At 39.5% G+C, this 19783-nt stretch overlaps 1 long non-coding RNA gene across 1 annotated transcript; it reads right to left on the bottom strand.

Annotated features, from left to right (window-relative positions):
* Positions 1–5319: 5319 nt before the first annotated feature.
* On the bottom strand, positions 5320–19437 carry LOC148005260 (uncharacterized). Its single transcript, XR_015623057.1, has 3 exons — positions 18627–19437; positions 18176–18252; positions 5320–8448 (listed from the first exon to the last, which is right to left on the bottom strand). It is a non-coding gene; the product is annotated as an uncharacterized LOC148005260 (long non-coding RNA).
* Positions 19438–19783: the final 346 nt, after the last annotated feature.

Below are 19783 nucleotides of genomic sequence, written 5' to 3'. Positions count from 1 at the left end.
TATTGGTACAGATACAGGCAGATAGATCAGTGAAATAGAACTGAAGACCCAGAAATGAACCCACACACCTATAGTCACTTGATCTTTGACAAAGGAGCTATGACCATCCAATGGAAGAAACATAGCATTTTCAACAAATGGTGCTGGTTCAATTGAAGGTCAGCATGTAGAAGAATGCAAATCGACCCATTCTTATCACCATGTATAAAGTTTAAGTCCAAGTGGATCAAGGATCTCCAGATCAAACCAGATACACTCAAACTAATAGAAGAAAAAGTGAGAAGAGTCTCAAGCACATGGGCAAAGGAGAAAATTTCCTGAACAAAACAGCAATGGCTCATGCTCTAAGATCAAGAATCGACAAATGGGATCTCATAAAACTGCAAAGCTTCTGTAAGGCAAAGGACACTGTTGTTAGGACAAAATGGCAATCAACGGATTGGGAAAAGATCTTTACCAATCCTACATCTGATATATCCAAAATATACGAAGAACTCAAGAAGTTAGTCTCCAGAGAGCCAAATAACCCTACTAAAAAATGGGGTACAGAGCTAAACAAAACATTTTCAGCTGAAGAAAATTGAATGGCTGATAAGTACCTGAAGAAATGTTTAACATTCTTAGTCATCAGGGAAATACAAATCAAAACAACCCTGAGATTCCACCTCACACCAGTCAGAATGGCTAAGACAAAAAACTCAGGTGACAGGAGATGCTGGTGAGGATGTGGAGGAAGAGGAACACTCTTCTATTGTTGGTCTGATTGCAAACTGGTACAACTACTCTGGAAATCAGTCTGGAGGTTCTTCAGAAAATTGAACATTCCACTACCTGAGGACCCAGCTCTACCTCTCCTGGGCATATACCCAAAAGATGCTCCAGCATACAACAAAGACACATGCTCCACTATGTTCATAGCAGCCTTATTCATAATAGTCAGAAGCTGGAAAGAACCCAGATGCCCTTCAACAGAGGAATGGATTCAAAAACTGTGGTACATCTACACAATGGAGTACTAGTCAGCTATCAAAAACAATGACTTCATGAAATTCATAGGCAAATGGAATGAACTAGAAAATATCATCCTGAGTGAGGTAACTCAAGCACAGAAAAATGTACTTGGTATGCACTCATTCATAAGTGGATATTAGCCCAAAAGCTCGAATTACCCAAGATGCAATCCACAGACCACAGGACACTCAAGAAGAAGGATGACCAAAATGCAGATGCTCCCACTCCTTCTTAAAAGGGGGAAAATATCCATAGGAGGGGATATGGAAGCAAAGTTTAGAGCAGTGACTCAAGGAATGGCCATTCAGAGCCTGCCCCCCCCCCAAAAAAGCTTCTATCTTAGAACAAAGTCTATTTACTTACTCTTTTCAAATCTGCATACTTTTATTCCTTTACTATTGAATAGGATAGAGCTAACAACTTTTTGGAGGAAGGGGCAAAGCGTCTCACTATGTAGTCCAAGCTGGTCTGATTTTATTATCCACCCTTAAAAGTTGTCCTTTGAAAATTTTAATACCTGAGATGTAAAGAAGTAATAAAACCTCCTTTTCAAATAACAATCATTATCCTATAACCTTAATTTCAAATGGAGCATTAGGAAAAGTTATATTATTATTGTATTATATCAAAGATTAATTTTAAAATTCAGTAACCCATATGGTACATAAAAGCTGTCTTCAAGAAGCACCAGAAGAGTATGAATGTGTTTTTCCATTTTTTAGGATTTACCCACACATGGATTTCTTGTTTTAATCTACCATCAACCAATTGTAATTATTCTGTTTTTTTTTTCGGTTTTTTTTTAATTTTTTTTTTACATTTTTTTTATTAACTTGAGTATTTCTTATATACATTTCAAGTGTTATTCCCTTTCCCGGTTTCCGGGCAAACATCCCCCTCCCCCCTCCCCTTCCTTATGGGTGTTCCCCACCCAACCCTCCCCCCATTGCCGCCCTCCCCCCATAGTCTAGTTCACTGGGGGTTCAGTCTTAGCAGGACCCAGGGCTTCCCCATCCACTGGTGCTCTTACTAGGATATTCATTGCTACCTATGAGGTCAGAGTCCAGGGTCAGTCCATGTATAGTCTTTAGGTAGTGGCTTAGTCCCTTGAAGCTCTGGTTGCTTGGCATTGTTGTACTTTTGGGGTCTCGAGCCCCTTCGAGCTCTTCCAGTTCTTTCTCTGATTCCTTCCACGGGGGACCTATTCTCAGTTCAGTGGTTTGCTGCTGGCATTCGCCTCTGTATTTGCTGTATTCTGGCTGTGTCTCTCAGGAGCGATCTACATCCGGCTCCTGTCGGTCTGCACTTCTTTGCTTCATCCATCTTGTCTAATTGGGTGGCTGTATATGTATGGGCCACATGTGGGGCAGGCTCTGAATGGGTGTTCCTTCAGTCTCTGTTTTAATCTTTGCCTCTCCCTTCCCTGCCAAGGGTATTCTTTTTCCTCATTTAAAGAAGGAGTGAAGCATTCGCATTTTGATCATCCGTCTTGAGTTTCGTTTGTTCTAGGGATCTAGGGTAATTCAAGCATTTGGGCTAATAGCCACTTATCAATGAGTGCATACCATGTATGTCTTTCTGTGATTGGGTTAGCTCACTCAGGATGATATTTTCCAGTTCCAACCATTTGCCTACGAATTTCATAAAGCCGTTGTTTTTGATAGCTGAGTAATATTCCATTGTGTAGATGTACCACATTTTCTGTATCCATTCCTCTGTTGAAGGGCATCTGGGTTCTTTCCATTTTCTGGCTATTATAAATAAGGCTGCGATGAACATAGTGGAGCACGTGTCTCTTTTATATGTTGAGGCATCTTTTGGGTATATGCCCAAGAGAGGTATAGCTGGATCCTCAGGCAGTTCAATGTCCAATTTTCTGAGGAACCTCCAGACTGATTTCCAGAATGGTTTTACCAGTCTGCAATCCCACCAACAATGGAGGAGTGTTCCTCTTTCTCCACATCCTCGCCAGCATCTGCTGTCACCTGAGTTTTTGATCTTAGCCATTCTCACTGGTGTGAGGTGAAATCTCAGGGTTGTTTTGATTTGCATTTCCCTTATGACTAAAGATGTTGAACATTTCTTTAGGTGTTTCTCAGCCATTCGGCATTCCTCAGCTGTGAATTCTTTGTTTAGCTCTGAACCCCATTTTTAATAGGGTTATTTGTTTCCCTGCGGTCTAACTTCTTGAGTTCTTTGTATATTTTGGATATAAGGCCTCTATCTGTTGTAGGATTGGTAAAGATCTTTTCCCAATCTGTTGGTTGCCGTTTTGTCCTAACCACAGTGTCCTTTGCCTTACAGAAGTTTTGCAGTTTTATGAGATCCCATTTGTCGATTCTGGATCTTAGAGCATAAGCCATTGGTGTTTTGTTCAGGAAATTTTTTCCAGTGCCCATGTGTTCCAGATGCTTCCCTAGCTTTTCTTCTATTAGTTTGAGTGTGTCTGGTTTGATGTGGAGGTCCTTGATCCACTTGGACTTAAGCTTAGTACAGGGTGATAAGCAAGGATCGATCTGCATTCTTCTACATGTTGACCTCCAGTTGAACCAGCACCATTTGCTGAAAATGCTATCTTTTTTCCATTGGATGGTTTTGGCTCCTTTGTCAAAAATCAAGTGACCATAGGTGTGTGGGTTCGTTTCTGGGTCTTCAATTCTATTCCATTGGTCTATCTGTCTGTCTCTGTACCAATACCATGCAGTTTTTATCACTATTGCTCTGTAATACTGCTTGAGTTCAGGGATAGTGATTCCCCCTGAAGTCCTTTTATTGTTGAGGATAGCTTTAGCTATCCTGGGTTTTTTGTTATTCCAGATGAATTTGCAAATTGTTCTGTCTAACTCTTTGAAGAATTGGATTGGTATTTTGATGGGGATTGCATTGAATCTATAGATTGCTTTTGGTAAAATGGCCATTTTTACTATATTAATCCTGCCAATCCATGAGCATGGGAGATCTTTCCATCTTCTGAGGTCTTCTTCAATTTCTTTCCTCAGTGTCTTGAAGTTCTTATTGTACAGATCTTTTACTTGCTTGCTTAAAGTCACACCGAGGTACTTTATATTATTTGGGTCTATTATGAAGGGTGTCGTTTCCCTAATTTCTTTCTCGGCTTGTTTCTCTTTTGTATAGAGGAAGGCTACTGATTTATTTGAGTTAATTTTATACCCAGCCACTTTGCTGAAGTTGTTTATCAGCTTTAGTAGTTCTCTGGTGGAACTTTTGGGATCACTTAAATATACTATCATGTCATCTGCAAATAGTGATATTTTGACCTCTTCTTTTCTGATCTGTATCCCCTTGATCTCCTTTTGTTGTCTGATTGCTCTGGCTAGAACTTCAAGAACTATATTGAATAAGTAGGGAGAGAGTGGGCAGCCTTGTCTAGTCCCTGATTTTAGTGGGATTGCTTCAAGTTTCTCTCCATTTAGTTTAATGTTAGCAACTGGTTTGCTGTATATGGCTTTTACTATGTTTAGGTATGGGCCTTGAATTCCTATTCTTTCCAGGACTTTTATCATGAAGGGGTGTTGAATTTTGTCAAATGCTTTCTCAGCATCTAATGAAATGATCATGTGGTTCTGTTCTTTCAGTTTGTTTATATAATGGATCACGTTGATGGTTTTCCGTATATTAAACTATCCCTGCATGCCTGGGATGAAGCCTACTTGATCATGGTGGATGATTGTTTTGATGTGCTCTTGAATTCGGTTTGCCAGAATTTTATTGAGTATTTTTGCGTCGATATTCATAAGGGAAATTGGTCTGAAGTTCTCTTTCTTTGTTGTGTCTTTGTGTGGTTTAGGTATAAGAGTAATTGTGGCTTCGTAGAAGGAATTCGGTAGGGCTCCATCTGTTTCAATTTTGTGGAATAGTTTGGATAATATTGGTATGAGGTCTTCTATGAAGGTTTGATAGAATTCTGCACTAAACCAGTCTGGACCTGGGCTCTTTTTGGTTGGGAGACCTTTAATGACTGCTTCTATTTCCTTAGGAGTTATGGGGTTGTTTAACTGGTTTATCTGTTCCTGATTTAACTTCGATACCTGGTATCTGTCTAGGAAATTGTCCATTTCCTGAAGATTTTCAAGTTTTGTTGAATATAGGTTTTTATAGTAAGATCTGATGATTTTTTTAATTTCCTTTGAATCTGTAGTTATGTCTCCCTTTTCATTTCTGATTTTGTTAATTTGGACGCACTCTCTGTGTCCTCTCGTTAGTCTGGCTAAGGGTTTATCTATCTTGTTGATTTTCTCAAAGAACCAACTTTTGGTTCTGTTGATTCTTCTATGGTCCTTTTTGTTTCTACTTGGTTGATTTCAGCTCTGAGTTTGATTATTTCCTGCCTTCTACTCCTCCTGGGTGTATTTGCTTCTTTTTGTTCTAGAGCTTTTAGGTGTGCTGTCAAGCTGCTGACATATGCTCTTTCCTCTTTCTTTCTGCAGGCACTCAGCGCTATGAGTTTTCCTCTTAGCACAGCTTTCATTGTGTCCCATAAGTTTGGGTATGTTGTATCTTCATTTTCATTAAATTCTAAAAAGTTTTTAATTCCTTTCTTTATTTCTTCCTTGACCAGGTTATCATTGAGTAGAGCATTGTTCAATTTCCACGTATATGTGGGCATTCTTCCCTTATTGTTATTGAAGACCAGTTTTAGGCCGTGGTGGTCCGATAGCATGCATGGGATTATTTCTATCTTTCTGTACCTGTTGAGGCCCGTTTTTTGACCAATTATATGGTCAATTTTGGAGAAAGTACCATGAGGAGCTGAGTAGAAGGTATATCCTTTTGCTTTAGGATAGAATGTTCTATAAATATCCGTTAAGTCCATTTGGCTCATGACTTCTCTTAGTCTGTCGACATCACTGTTTAATTTCTGTTTCCATGATCTGTCCATTGATGAGAGTGGGGTGTTGAAATCTCCCACTATTATTGTGTGAGGTGCAATGTGTGTTTTGAGCTTTAGTAAGGTTTCTTTTACGTATGTACGTGCCCTTGTATTTGGGGCATAGATATTTAGGATTGAGAGTTCATCTTGGTGGATTTTTCCTTTGATGAATATGAAGTGTCCTTCCTTATCTTTTTTGATGACTTTTAGTTGGAAATTGATTTTATTTGATATTAGAATGGCTTCTCCAGCTTGCTTCTTCTGACCATTTGCTTGGAAAGTTGTTTTCCAGCCTTTCACTCTGAGGTAGTGTCTGTCTTTGTCTCTGAGGTGTGTTTCCTGTAGGCAGCAGAATGCAGGGTCCTCGTTGCGTATCCAGTTTGTTAATCTATGTCTTTTTATTGGGGAGTTGAGGCCATTGATATTGAGAGATATTAAGGAATAGTGATTATTGCTTCCCGTTATATTCATATTTGGATGTGAGGTTATGTTTGTGTGCTTTCATTCTCTTTGTTTTGTTGCCAAGACGATTAGTTTCTTGCTTCTTCTAGGGTATAGCTTGCCTCCTTATGTTGGGCTTTACCAATTATTATCCTTTGTAGTGCTGGATTTGTAGAAAGATATTGTGTAAATTTGGTTTTGTCATGGAATATCTTGGTTTCTCCATCAATGTTAATTGAGAGTTTTGCTGGATACAGTAACCTGGGCTGGCATTTGTGTTCTCTTAGGGTCTGTATGACATCAGTCCAGGATCTTCTGGCCTTCATAGTTTCTGGCGAGAAGTCTGGTGTGATTCTGATAGGTCTGCCTTTATATGTTACTTGACCTTTTTCCCTTACTGCTTTTAATATTCTTTCTTTATTTTGTGCGTTTGGTGTTTTGACAATTATGTGACGGGAGGTGTTTCTTTTCTGGTCCAATCTATTTGGAGTTCTGTAGGCTTCTTGTATGCCTATGGGTATCTCTTTTTTTTAGGTTAGGGAAGTTTTCTTCTATGATTTTGTTGAAGATATTTACTGGTCCTTTGAGCTGGGAGTCTTCACACTCTTCTATACCTATTATCCTTAGGTTTGATCTTCTCCTTGAGTCCTGGATTTCCTGTATGTTTTGGACCAGTAGCTTTTTCCGCTTTACATTATCTTTGACAGTTGAGTCAATGATTTCTATGGAATCTTCTGCTCCTGAGATTCTCTCTTCCATCTCTTGTATTCTGTTGGTGAAGCTTGTATCTACAGCTCCTTGTCTCTTCTTTTGGTTTTCTATATCCAGGGTTGTTTCCATATGTTCTTTCTTGATTGCTTCTATTTCCATTTTTAATTCCTTCAACTGTTTGATTGTGTTTTCCTGGAATTCTTTCAGGGATTTTTGTGTCTCCTCTCTATGGGCTTCTACTTGTTTATTTATGTTTTCCTGGAATTCTTTCAGGGATTTTTGTGTCTCCTCTCTATGGGCTTCTACTTGTTTATTTATGTTTTCCTGGAATTCTTTCAGGAATTTTTGCGATTCTTTCAGGCATTTTTGCCATTCCTCTCTGTAGTCTTCTACTTGTTCTCTAAGGGAGTTCTTCACGTCTTTCTTGAAGTCCTCCAGCATCATGATCAAAAATGATTTTGAAACTAGATCTTGCTTTTCTGGTGTGTTTGGATATTCCATGTTTGTTTTGATGGGAGAATTGGGCTCCGATGGTGCCATGTAATCTTGGTTTCTGTTGCTTGGGTTCCTGTGCTTGCCTCTCGCCATCAGATTATCTCTAGTGTTACTTTGTTCTACCATTTCTGACAGTGGCTAGACTGTCCTATAAGCCTGTGTGTCAGGAGTGCTGTAGACCTGTTTTCCTCTCTTTCAGTCAGTTATGGGGACAGAGTGTTCTGCTTTCCGGCGTGTAGTTTTTCCTCTCTACAGGTCTTCAGCTGTTCCTGTGGGCCTGTGTCTTGAGTTCACCAGGCAGCTTTCTTGCAGCAGAAAATTTGGTCTTACCTGTGGTCCCGAGGCTCAAGTTCGCTCGTGGGGTGCTGCCCACGGGCTCTCTGCAGCGGCAGCAACCAGGAAGACTTGTGCTGCTGTTTCCGGGAGCTTCAGTGCACCAGGGTTCCAGATGGTCTTTGGCTTTTTCCTCTGGCGTCCGAGATGTGTGTGTAGAGAGCAGTCTCTTCTGGTTTCCCAGGCTTGTCTGCCTCTTTGAAGGTTCAGCTCTCCCTCCCACGGGATTTGGGTGCAGAGAACTGTTTATCCGGTCTGTTTCCCTCAGGTTCCGGCAGTGTCTCAGGCGCAGGGGTCCTGCCGCTCCTGGGCCCTCCCCCACGGGAGCCCAGAGGCCTTATACAGTTTCCTCTTGGGCCAGGGATGTGGGCAGGGGTGAGCAGTGTTGGTGGTCTCTTCAGCTCTGCAGCCTCAGGAGTGCCCACCTGACCAGGCGGTTGGATCTCTCTCTCACAGGGTCTGGGGGCAGAGAGCTGTTGCGGGCCGGGATCCGCGGGTGTGCAATTATTGTGTTTTTTACAGTTATCCGTTCTTGGGTCATTTAGTCAGTCAAGATCCCGAAGTCACTTGATTTATGTTTGTTGGGCAGCACAAACATAAGAAAAGAAAGAGGACATATTGAAATTACTAGCAACTCTGGAACCAGATGGCTTCAATCTCAAATCCACTATGTATATGTGAGACTTCTAGACAATTGGTTTATATCTCTGTATTTTGTTTCAACAAGTCTAAAGATTACACATATCCCATAAGGCAGTTGTATAATTTTCATAGCAATCTATTGAAAGCACTCAGAATCTACACATCAGTTTCTGCTATTACTGTTACTATTGTTCTTAGTGTGGTTAAAAAATAAAAGGATTAATGAATGTTATTTCACTCAAGAGTTCTTAAGGGATGATAGAATTTACCAAGTAGTGTTGTATTAGAGAAATTCTTAATTATCAGCTTCTACATTTCAGATGCTACAGCTTTCTAGTAGCCTTGAGGCTTATGATTTGGCCTGAAGGGAAATATAACCAAAGCAGTTGACACAAGTCTGTGGCTTCGGGCTTAAACCCTTGGGCTCTACGGATTTTCTTGTTTTAACTACTTGAGAGATTAGCAGTTAACAGATGAATCTTGCTGGGTTTTGGCATTTCTTTTAAGAGCAAAACAGCTTTGAGAAACTTTCTGGAATCGCGGGTGCTCCCATTTCTTTCACCATTGGGCTATTCAATATGAGGGGAATGGGGAGAACTTCTGGTAGCTTCTTCTGTCCGGAAGGTAGCAATTGTAATTTCATTTATTGAATGCTAGGCACTGTTAACATACTAATTCTTCAAATAGTCTTCAAAGCTATTGACCTAATGGCATTAATGTTAGACTACTAAGCCTCTTTCCCATATTGGTAGAATTTGTCCCCCTTGGGTAAGGTTTCAAGCCAAGGCTCTCAATGAATATGAAGGTTAAAGACAACTTCACACAGCAAATCCATGTAGAGGCTCATACTACAATCGTATGAAGCAGTCAGTTTTGAGATGAAGAGAGATCAGTTATAGCTAAACAGGAGGCTGAAGCTCAGAGCAGATACTGATTTTATCACTAAATTGCACAACTCCTGAGGTAGTCAGCTGTGAATGGTACCCAATCTATCATAAAAAGCTGAACTCAAGCATCTTCTTTCTACTCCTAGGAGCCATTTCTCACTTACTTTTCTCTTTTACTCTTGGAAAGGAAAAGAGATAATGGAATAAACATTAGGGGAAGAACAGAAAAGGAAAATGCTCTGAGTTTTTCTTAAGATGAAAGATTCAGTCAACGTACAGTCAACAGGTAGGTGCTCAAATTTGAATAATAAAGCAAATGCAAGTGGCCATGGATGCTGTGGGGAAAGCAGCTCTCTCCAGTTCAGTGCCTTCTGCTGGAGCATGAAAGGGGGTCATTTGCTTTTCTTTCTGAGTCCTAAGAACTCATGGCCCAAGCCTTGCCTGTTTCCACTTCTCCCCTTGGCTTCCTTTGGTTTTCTTATCTGTATATTTTTCTGGATTATAGCACTGTGAACTTAGGGTTGATTTGCAGAAGATAGAAGCTACTTTCAGAGCAAAGGAGACCCAGGTTTCCTCAGACAAGCAGGCTGGATGTTGGGCTTTGAGAAATGGCTGTGATGAAGCCTCTTCTGAGCTTCTCTGCCTGGGCACCTGCTTGCCTTAAGGAAGTGTGGTAATTATGTTTTGCATGGTATCTGTCTTCAAGAACTCACTCCTAACTTTGCTTCAAATCCTGACTCCCATTTGCTATAAAATTATCAGTTCGATAGAAGAATTCTGCTGGGGTTTGGGGTCTGATTCCCACAAATAACTACAGAAAAATATTAAAACAATGTTTTTACTTTAAAATTTTTAATTTTAAATTAAAAATGTTAATAAAAGTGCATTTGATTGTCTAGATTAAATAATATTTGTACTGGGAGTGCAAGTGAGTATATGAAATGAAAATCTTAGTATTCTGGTATAGTTTGCCATTCAGGAAACATATTAGAACATTCATTCAGATTCCTTATAGCAAATTACTTATGGGTTATAAAGTCAATTTATTTAATGGACCATGAATTCAATTGATTTTTAATAAATTATAACAGAATGAAACAGAACATATATCACTAGATTTGAGCAGATAATGAGGTTGATTTTGTAAAGACTCTTATTATGCAAAGGAAGCATGTAGACCACATGTATTAGATCAATATGAAATGGAGATAAAATACATTTGAACATCAATATCCAATGTAAACTCTGTGAAGATGAAATAATATCTAAATTAACTGTATGTATTTTATGGTTACCATGGTAAACTCACAAGGCTGGTGCCTTAAAGCAACATGAATTTAGACTATACTCCAACAGTCAAGAAGTCTAAACATGAGTCTCAAGCTAAAATCAAAATGCTTTCACATCTGCATTCCTGTTTAGAGGTTTAGCAGATGGGACAGTCCTACTGCCTTTCCAGTTTCTGGAGTTTTGGGTTTGGTTTGGTTTGGGTTTGTTTGGTTGGTTTGGTTTGGTTTTTTAAGACAGAGTTTCTGTGTAGTCCTGACTGTCCTGGAACTTCCTCTCTGGAACTCTCTCTGCAGACCAGGTAGGTTGTTCTCAAACTTACAGAGACCCAGCTCCAGAGTGCTGGGATTAAAGGTGTGCACCACTGCTGCTTAAAGGTCTCAGTCTAGAATCTTCATTTCTACATTTCCAGCTAATCTTTCTCTTTCCTGTGCTTCTGTCTTACTGGTCTGTGGATTCCAAGTCCCCACTGCCTCCCTCCCAACCTTCGTGGAGCTCCCTCAAGCAGTGGCACTTGCAAAGTCCACTTCTGTTCTCAGGAAAGCTGTGGGACTCTGGCTTCTCAGAGCTTGCTGGTTTCAGAGGAGCCTCTCTTTGCTTGCTTGCTCCCCTCTTTTGAAAGATTGCTAGGCAACACGGTTTTCATGGCTTTACTCTTTTGTTATTTGGATTTTGTGTTTCATAAGTAATTCATCCCTTACTGTAGAGATATTCAGTTTCTGTTGGTGATGGTACTTTTTCTTCTAAATAATTAAATGTAATAAAAGGAACTTTCATTTATTCTTCTAAACTTTTTCTCATTATTCCTAAGAATTTTGTACAGTGAAATGTGGTTATTTGTGTCCCCTCCCTCATTCAATTTCCTTCTCATACCACATCACACCTCTTTCCCGATTTCATGTTGTTTTCTTGTTTTCATAATCCATTAAGTCTGATTGGTGCTTCTAATACATGCATAGACACGAGGCCATCCATGGGAGCATGGAGATCTACCAGCAGCAACACCCTCAAAACAGAACAATTCATCCTCCCCTGGCTACTGTGGTTAAAAATGCTCTAAGAAAACGAAATACTTTGTATACTAATTAAAATTTTAAAATTAAAAAGTACTTCATTTCTTATTTGTTTTATTTCCAGGACCTGAAACTTCATCAAAACATATCCCATGGCCACCAAAAAAAAAAGACACAGACCATCTCCTACCCACTTCGGATAGCTACTATTTAAAACAAAAGGGAAAAGGGAAAGCTGGAAATAACAAGTGATAAGTAAAGAGAGAGAGAACGATTTGGGATGCTGTTGACAGCGATAGATGCAGTGCAGACAGGATAGAAAACAGTATGCTGGTTTCTGTGAGAGCAGCAAATACAGCTACCGTGTGTCTTACAGTTTCGTTGCTGTGAAGAGGTACCATGACCAAGGCAACTCTTATAAAGGACACCATTTAATTGGTGCTGACTTACAATTTCAGATGTCCAGCCCATTATCGTCATGGTGGGAAACATGGCAGCATTCAGGCAGACATAGTGCTAGAGGAATAGAGGAGCCAAGAGTTCTACATCTTGGTCCAAAGACAACAGAACAGGACTGTCTTCCACAGGCAGCCAAGAGGAGGGTCTATTCCACACTGGGTGCAGCCTGAGCTTAGGAGACATCAAAACCTACATAGTGATACACTTCCTCCAACAAAGCCACGCCTCTTCCAATAAGGTCACACCTCCTAATAGTGCCACTCCCTGTGGGCCAAGCATTCAAACACATGAGTCTATAGGGAACAAACCAATTCAAATCAGCAACTGCATTTCTGAGAATTATAAGTAATCTACTAAAGATATATCTGTAAACCTATGCTTATAGCTCTATTATTCATAATAGCCAGAAGATGTTTAAAACACGCACGAGATCTGGAGTTTCCTTCACTATGCTCCCCCAGTGAGCTGCTAATTCAATCACCACAGTACATCCAGATAAACACAGAATGGATATTATTACGTCCTTAGGAAAATTCAAACATCTGAAATAGGGTTCACAAACAAGAGCTACATAACCCAGCCATGTTCCTCCCCATCCCATCAACCTTACTTCTAGCCAACTCACCCTGGAGCCAGAGGGACTGCCTCTGGGCTCCAGGTCAATCAATTCTCATGGTTTTGAAAGATGTTTCAACGAAAGGCCATCGCTCTTCTACCCTCTTGCACAATTCAGCTCTAATCTTCATTAAATGCTTTTTGATTTGTTCTGCAAAGTCCTCAGCCATGATTCACCAGCCCTAGCAAGTACATTAATATCAAGAAAAAAAGCTATTATGGGCTTTTAACAATATGAGTCCCCAGAAAAACAGAACATATTTTAGCTTCTGAAATGTCCATCTTTTTAAAATGCAGTAATGAAAAGATAATTTGATCTCCCAGACATTCCAATCACATTTTCTCATAATCTACTCGCTCATATTCTCTATTGGCCTTGCTCTCATATATTATTAATAAAAACAGTAATAAAAATTCTGTCTCTTATACTCAAATCTGCACTGCTTCAGCTCAGGGGGTGTTTTGTTCTCTTCTGTTTTTGTTTGGTTTGGTTTGTTTGTTTGGTACTTTTGTCTTATTTTTCTTGGGCTTTACACTCTTTCAACTTTCCATTACTCAGAATACTCTTCTGAGCACTGCAGCTTTAAGGTCAATGTGTCTAGTGGGGAACAGTAAGGGACTTCTGTTATCTTGCCCTTTTTCTTTCTTCTCTTGGCCTCATGAAGCTACTATTACTGTTTAATGACAAGATAAAGAAAACACATCATATAAATTAGGAAATCACTCAAAGTTTCTGGGCCAATGTAAGTTCCTAAACTCAGTAATGTGTGTGTTTAAACAGCACTGTTATGAGTGCTGACAGATTATATTCAAACCTTCTACCCTTTTCTCATTCATTCCTCATTCTCATAGACCTTACCCAACCTCAAGTTTCAGCTCCATCGAGTCAATCATTTTTTATTCTCATTTGGCCTAATGGAATTCAAGATCAACTATTTCCATCAAAATTTATGGTACTTCTCTGTGAGGTTCTTGTCATTTCTTTAAAGACAGAATTCCTAAATTTTATTTTCCCCCAGCTAACTTCTCCATGCATTGTCACAATAATAATATTCTTCAGGTTATCTTACTAAGCACCTGATATTTGCATTAGTTCTAGGGACAGAGAAATGGTCTGCAGTCATCTTCACTCAATGTACCTCCATATCAGCCGGGAAGAATGACAAGGAAGCTGAAGGTAGTCTGAAATCTATGACTACAAAATTAGTCACCTCTGCCTTTCATCCTTGATATTCAACATTTCACCAAGTGATGCTGTATTTAAGTCTCATATTTATAAGACTCATCTTATAAACACCATTCTTCTCCTCAGTTTGAGACCTTAAAGCTGTGTTTCCCCTGTCTTTCATGAAACCAGTTTCCTTTCACAGGTTTATTCCCACTCCTCATGGGGCTGCCAGGATATTAAGTCCTATCTCAGGTGTTTGGGAATCCTCTTCTTACTATTTCCACTTGTTCCAGTCCATTGAGGGTGACAGAGTGAATTTCCTGGAGTGTTCTACTCTCATAGTCATTTCTGTACTCGGAAACCTTCTGTAGAATCAGTCTTCCTCAAAATGGCTCACCTTCAGACATCATCCCTCCCTCAACAGGGGCTGCTCCATCCCAACAAGTCTAGCACTGCCTATCTCTCTCCAAAACTTTACACATTTGCAAAGATTAACCTTGTCAACTACCCTTAGCCTCTAGCTCTTATTAGCAAACTCAAATCCTGCCTCAATTTTAAGGACAATCTTAGATTTTTCTTCATCTACTGACTACTGTTGTTAAGCCTAATTCGTCATCCCCTGACTTCGCCCATCACTTCTCCATGTTGCGTAGATCACTCAGGGCTCAGGAAACTCCACTAAGAAAGCACAATACATCTATGTATGTGTACAGGTGCAGAAGTGGAGCATCTTGTTATCTTTTTGTTGTATAAGTACTTTTAGCAAACTTTGAATATGCTAGTTAGTGGGAAAAATAAAAGGTAAGGAAAAAAATAAATAGTTTGGTATTGAAAAAGACAACCACATAATTTTGAGCATAAAGTACATAAAACAATATCAGGTACCTACAAGGTACAAGTGGAATCAAGAACACGCTGTGCTGCCAGCTCAATTCCCAGAATACTTATTATAGCATTAATCTCAGCATTGTCTCCAGCCTTTGTCCCCTTGGGCAAACCTTTTCTTTCTTTCAAATCCTATTGTCATGAAGGGACCTGTGAGCAGAGTACTAGGAGCTCTGAGTTTAGGCTGTGTTCTGATGCCAGTTCTGATAAAAAGAGTCATTGAGAGAAGCCATTTCACTCCTATATCTCATTTTTCCTGTCTGTAAAATAAGGCATTTGAATGAAAAATTCTTTGGAGTTCTTCCCAATGCCGAGGTTTTTGCAAAGGCAGATCTATGTGGGGAGTGAGAAATCCCCAGTTGTCATTTCTTCTCTGAGGGATTTTGTTTTAGCACATTTAACGCTTTAAGCAAAATAATGAATTGAAATACACTTCGAAGCTCTTCTAGTGATGAATTTTATTAGGAAAAGGAGTAAAAGTAGAATTCACCAGACAGAATCCTCTTCATGAGGTCAGGCTGCCACCTGTCTGTGTTTATCAGCTTGTGGATATAAAATGGCCACCAGGTTAAAAATAAATAAAAAGTCAAGAGTTCAGGCATAAGAGAATAGAAATAAAAAAAACAAAAACAAAAGCACTTTTTACCTTAAACATCTGTTTGTTCAACTATAGCTCAGTGTTTTTCCTGAAACCATTAAACAGACTTATTGGTTGAGCTGAGATGGTCTGTAATTATTTTCAAAGGCTATATGAGAGCTTGAGGATAGGCCACTGCATTGTAAGAACTCACTAATTAGTGATCCAAAGACCAAGAGGTCAGGAAATTGAGGGAAAAAAATCCAAAATAGAAATGTCAAGTCACTTTGCATTCCCCAAGCAACAGAAAAGGCCAGTAAAGACAGGTGTTTGGCCTCTAAAGAACAGAGAAATCCCAATTCAAGCACTGAGCAATGTCTCTTGAAAAATTAAACATTCAGTGACCTATGAGGGGCAACCTGAATCCAACATCCTGGCCTGACAGCAAAGGGCAGGGGTACTTTGTGCTTCAACTAAGTGTTGGGTAGAGATACTCCCCACCAAAGCCATCATGTTCAATCACATCTCTCTTTATTATCCCCATGTTACATGGGCAAAATCGTGATCATAAAACAAAAGAGATTATAGGAAAATATTTTCAATCAAGAAGCATCCAATGAAGCATGTAATTAAGTAGAAAACTGTCAGAGATTGCTTATTGTCTCTGCACAGGGCAGGACACTGGTTTAATGGCTTTGTCTAAATGAGAAAAGACAACTTGGTAATTGACTTAGTACAACAGAACAAAATGTAAGAAATGATACTTCTGGATGCAGCAGAGCATCGAGTACAATCCAACGGGTGCTGAACACCAGAAGAAAATGAATGGTCTTGTTTGGAAATCATTTTTTAAGTAATGAATATATCAAACCACAATCTTCCAGACTTTGCAAAAAATAGGTTGATGTTATTAGAAATAAGGAAATGCACTTCCCTCATTTCCAACAACAAACCACATTTTCTTAATTCTAGAAGAGTGAAAAGCAAGTTTGTCTGAACAGTTTTGTAGGACTGGATGTAGTGTGTTAAAGGGAAAAGAGCCCAAACTGAACGTGCTTGGCCTATCTCTGCATAAACTTCACATGAATATAGTTTGGCCCTGTAAGTCACATCTCATTGTAATTCCAAAGGACACTATACATTTTATAAAAATTTAGGTATTTTTGAAAAAAGAGAAAGAGAGAGAGAGAGAGAGAGAGAGAGAGAGAGAAGAAGGAAGAGGAGGAGGAGGAAGGAGGAAGGGAGAGAGGGAGGGAGGGAGGAAAGAAGGAAGGAAGGAAGAACAGAAGGAAGGAAGGAAAAGAGAAAAGAAAAATTCTGCTACATTTAATAAAGTACTGCGTGCCTATAGGTAGAGACTATGACACAAAGTGGATGAACTTAAAGTTTGGCTCTGTGCTCTCTCAATCTACAGTGAACCAATGTTGCCAAAGAGAAACATGTGTGTGATATGCTATGTATGTGGGGTTTTCCATCTACATACATCCATCTCATTTAAGACTATTCACCTTTCCATTTGCCCCAGGCACAAATTAACCAATGTTCAGTTGTGTGCAATGTCAAGAAAGGAGCATGGCAGGGCCTATGTTGTCTCAATATAAAATCTGTTTTATAGCAGAGATAGACATGGAATTAATCCATCAGAGAGCATAAAAGACTTCATGTGGTGGAGTTATTATTGTATTACTCTTTATCCCTTAATTTTAAAGCCCCAGCTTCCATATCCTCACAACAAAGGTAAGAAGTAATATTAATTCATTAAACATACCTTTCTTATTATTATGCATGAAACTCCTCAGCCATTATGAAGACGAAGCTCATTTCTCTTGAAAGGATTTACATGTTAGTAAGAAAATTCAGGCTTTCTTTTAAAGCAGAAGTCGTGTCTTCCAGCCGCCATTGTCATCAATCTATTTTGCTGGCCACAATTTTCTAAATGTGCCTTTTAAATGCATTTCATTAGTGTTTTCAAACATCTTACATTATGTGATATCTTTGAGGGAACATGTTTTCTCTGAGACTTCAGGTATCTCATTTGTATAATTTACTGGCCAATCTAGACATTGGAGTGCAACTGTTTATTAAATTCCTGTTTAATGCCATTTCATTTCTGTTCCAGCTCATTCCAAGTCATCTAAGCATGAATGTTTCAAAGGCATCTGCCTCTTAAAATATCTAAAACAAATTGTTTCCTAGCTCTTTCTCCTGTACTTTTCTCTTTCTCTACTCTTATTTTCATTTCTTCCAAGGTCAAGATGTAAGATGAGAATTCCAATGAAAATTGTTGTTTTTTAGATGATGGTTCAGAAGAAAGTATACAAATATTGGAAGCATGAGGCTAGAAAGGAAAAGTAGCCCAAAAGGCTTAATTAGTTACCTGCCAACTTAACACTTTGACAAACTCCAGTTAAGCCACTGAGGTCTCTGGAAGTAAAAAAGAAGCTTCAGTGATCCAATCAGTGGCTCAATGGTAAAGAAATGTTGGTGCACAACCTCTTGTCAGACAAGGGCTGAGGGTAGTTGGCCTTGTGCTCCACCATTGGAGTGCAGTCCTCAGGTAAGTGGTGAGGTTCAGCTGAAAGGTATCACACAGTCTATGGATGAGACACCAGAAGGATCTGCTCACCAGCAGAACAAGCAATTGCTGTGGTCATCTATAGAAATCATGTTTCCGTCTTTACACCAAATCCCATTGGTTTTATACCCACCAGGGTATTTTGTTTAAACTTCACAATTCTTTTGACCATAGGTCATACTTACCAGCTCAATATTTCTCTTAAAATACTGCATAAATTGATTCCTTTCTAGTCTTTCAGCCTCCATCATCTTCCTTTCACCTGCCAGACAAATCATGATTTAAAATAATAGCCCATGTGTATAAGACGGTATCTCCGTGTCATGCAAGTGGCCAAGCAAATGACAGGCATCATCCCATATATTGTTCCCGACAGATTTACAAGCTAGGCAACACTTTTTAATCCCTACTCTATACAGGAGTAGACTGAACCTCAAAGAAGCTAAGAAGGTCAGAGCAAAGATTAGGGAAAGAATCCAAGCAGAGGCAACTTGACCCCAGAATGCTTGTGATTAAAAAGCATATCTTACCATCTCGATTCCACTTGTGTTTATATGGCTCTAATTATGTCATTTCCTTCATTAAAAAGCTAAGCCTACCCATGTTCACCCAACAACTTCATGAATAAAGACTTACCTTGTAAGTATGTCAAGATAACACGTTATATATTAGCCCCAGGTCCCCTTTCTGGTTTATCTTTCTCCGCCTGTACCCAAAATTAGCTCATAACCTCGAGTGAGTAGGAACAGTAAGCAGTGTGTTTGATTCAAACACTGAGAGCTTTGAGGAGAGTCATGGGAGATAAGTCTGAGTTCTTATCACACAGGCCTTTTACAAGGCACTAGTTCAAAGAAGCTCTATATCTCTCCAAGAGCTATCCACCTGCCTCTGCCGTCAGCATTTCTGCAAAGGCAATCAGCACTTCTAACCTGTCAGTCAGGAACGGACAGAGGCAGATGGGAGGCAGCAACCTACAGTTCTGCAGATTGGTCCCTTATTCTCACCAGCAGGTGTTGGATAGCTTCCTGCTAAGCCTGGCTATTTAGACTCTCCAATTTCTACACTTCTTCCTTAGCCATTTCAACCTTTTTTCCTCTGCTTGGTCTTTGCATGCTGGACCCATTGATCTTGTGCTATGAGCTTCAGAGAGTTCCAGGTTCTGTCAACTTTCTGCCTTCTTTTATAGTATCATTTCGTCTTCTCCTCCACCCCCTGCCACACAAGTCGACCCTAAGTACATAAGAGAATAACAGGCTTTACACCCTTCCTTCACTGTATACCCACCAGCACCCAGCATAAAACAATTTCCCATAGATTGTTGGATGTCTAAGCTAGATGCTATATCAAGGCCTGTACGTCAGTTCCTAGCTTCTCACATTTTGAAGGACCATTACTATGTAAAGTTCATGCATTTTGAATACTAAATGCTAAAGATCAACTGAGATCTAGTGAGTAATAAGCAGTAGGCTATATTTCATATATGAAAGTGATCCACTATCAGTAAAGCAAATATAGCGAAAGTTAAATATTCACAGGGTTGGCCTTTTATCAGCCTAAATGGTGTTATAGGTGGTTAATATTTCACAGAAAAATCCTATGGTCCTTTCACAGGATACTAATCACCTGGCACATAACCATGAGTCCCCAGCCTTGCCCTTCTTTACTATGTCATTAACAAGCACTTTGTATGGAGGTAGACTGGGTGATAGCTATTTTCCATCAAAGATGTAAAGCTCGGTGCTGGATAAATTGAAAAAATATTCTTTATGAAAGAATTCATTTCTCAGAGTATA

The sequence above is a fragment of the Rattus norvegicus genome, chromosome 6 (assembly GCF_021556685.1).
Source record: "Rattus norvegicus strain SHRSP/BbbUtx chromosome 6, alternate assembly SHRSP_T2T, whole genome shotgun sequence".
NCBI lineage: Eukaryota > Metazoa > Chordata > Mammalia > Rodentia > Muridae > Rattus > Rattus norvegicus.
This window is presented reverse-complemented; position numbering and strand designations above follow the sequence as displayed.